Below are 2,257 nucleotides of genomic sequence, written 5' to 3' on the forward strand. Positions count from 1 at the left end.
AGTAGTGCATCACACAAGGTTTTCAACTCAGGGCTAATAAGAACTCTGCAAAACCTAGAGGCCGGTGTTGCTAACATGGCGGAGTTTGTCATCCTTTTGGGCGGATGCGAGCGCATCTCCCGTAGACCCTATGATGCATATCTTTACATCGACAACTTCATATTTGGCCGCCATGTCGAGAAGCAGCAGATCATCAGGTTCTTGCTGCACCACAACACCCCAGGTTCTCTGGCCGTGCTTCCAATCATTGGTGATGCTGGAGTTGGGAACAAAACTCTTGTCACCCATGTATGCGATGTTGAGAGAGTGCGTTCTCACTTTTCTATGATTTTGCACCTGAATGGAGATGATCTTTTCAGAATTACAGACCATGAAAGACTATCAGGGAGGATATTAGTAGTTGTTGAGTTTGCTTCAGATGTAGATGAAGATGACTGGACAACGTTCTATCATTTTGTTACGAATATGGAGAGGAAGTAAAGTGATAATCTTGGGTCAAAGCGCAGGCTTGGAGAAGTTTGGAACCATCAAGCCTGTTTCTCTGAACTCCCTGGCATTCGATGAGTACATGTACCTATTCAAGACACTCGCATTCGGAAGTACAAACCCGGCAGACTACCCGCGGCTAGCAGCGATGGTGGAAGAGTTCGCCACGGTGTTGGGAGGGTCATTTATCGCAGCGAATGGCTTGCAGATGCACTGCGGAAAAACTCGAGTGCTCATTTCTGGCTGTACAGGTTGAAGGGTGCCAGAGACTCTGTCAATAAGGACATCTCTTGTTTTGGTACCCACCCGCAGGTGCTTCTTAGTCGAGGCCAACTGGTACACCTAATCGGCCGCTACATTTTAACTCCTGCTGCTCCATCAGGCATTGTAAACTCTGCTATTGGTATGGCTAATGTTCCAGAGGAGCAGGGTCTACCTAGGATTATGTTTGGGGACCTAATAGCAGCAGCAGGTCACGCTGTCTTACCCAAAGGAGATTTTAGGCTAATTTCATGGGAATCAAGGCTGCCGCCTTACACTTCATTTTCTCACTTGGTGCACGCTGTGCCGAGTTGCGTCCATGACAAGCCTGAAACATCCTTGTCAGGGAAGAAGCGTCCAGGTCTATTTACCTAATTTTTATGTAATAATGTATTTCAGTACTGTTTTGTGATACCTTGGGAGTTGTGCATCCAGTGAAGCATGTGAATTGAAAGGCGGGTCATAATTAATCTAGACCATCAGACCATGTTTTTCTCTTTTAAGGAAAGCTTATTGTGGCAGCATGCATAAAATGGGTGCAAGAAATGAAAATGCCAGTGCGTAGAAGTCCATCAGAAAAAGGTTAGTTCGGCCAACCAAACGCCCTTCATTACCAGCTAACCAAGTGAGAGCATTTGTGCTAACTAAAGTCCAGCAACAAACTCTGTATGGCGTTTGTCCTTGTCAGTTTCTAGCCGTATCTAACCAGAAGAGAGAATCAATGGGCACACCGGAGAAGAGCCGGCTACCTCACCCTGTCATCGTCGCCACAAAAGCCTTAACACCAACACAATCACCTACCATCGGGCGCTCTTGTCGATGCCAAGCCTCAAAGGTGAAGCCCTCGAGAGGGGATACGATGCCATGGTGCCGCCATCGTCCGATCGCACAAGATTTAGGGTTTCCCCCGGAGCTGCAGCACCAGACGGATCTATGCGGGAGGGGTGTGACAACAGTGCAGTGATGCCCTCCAAGAAGGTCTACAATGCTCACAACCGTCGCCATCACTGGTCACAAACCAACGACCGAGACAATGTCTTTACCCAAGCTTCCAAACACCCATAGCCGCCACCCACGTCGATGCCAGCAAGACCACCAACCACAGCTTCCCACGAAAAAGCCCGTCGACGAAGAAGCACATAGCAGCCACCAAAGGTTGAGTCAGTCAATCAAATGTCCATCACAACTCACAGAAGGTTGAGTCCGTCAATCAAATGTGTTTATTGCCAATGCCAGCCAACCAAACCAGGAATCACTGTTTTTTCATGGCTACCAGGTTCTAGTCGTAGTCGTACGTGACAACATCCCGCAAAAACAAAAGGGAGAAGCAACGCAAGCATTGGAAATTACTTGCAGACAGCATTCTTACAAGATGGGGAGCAGCATGCTGACCTGACCTGATTGGCGCGGGAGGCTGGCTAGGCTTGCTCACATTGTGGGCTAGCTGTCCCGAGAACCAGTCTTGGCCTAACGGCCATTTTGTCGAACAACACCCGGGCTGGGCACCCGT

At 48.6% G+C, this 2,257-nt stretch overlaps 1 pseudogene; it reads left to right on the forward strand.

Annotated features, from left to right (window-relative positions):
* Positions 1-3: 3 nt before the first annotated feature.
* Positions 4-1,122, forward strand: LOC123177296 (putative disease resistance protein RGA4; annotated as a pseudogene).
* The last annotated feature ends 1,135 nt before the right edge of the window (positions 1,123-2,257 follow it).

Source organism: Triticum aestivum, unplaced genomic scaffold (genome assembly GCF_018294505.1).
Source record: "Triticum aestivum cultivar Chinese Spring unplaced genomic scaffold, IWGSC CS RefSeq v2.1 scaffold212905, whole genome shotgun sequence".
In the NCBI taxonomy this organism is placed as follows: Eukaryota; Viridiplantae; Streptophyta; class Magnoliopsida; order Poales; family Poaceae; genus Triticum; species Triticum aestivum.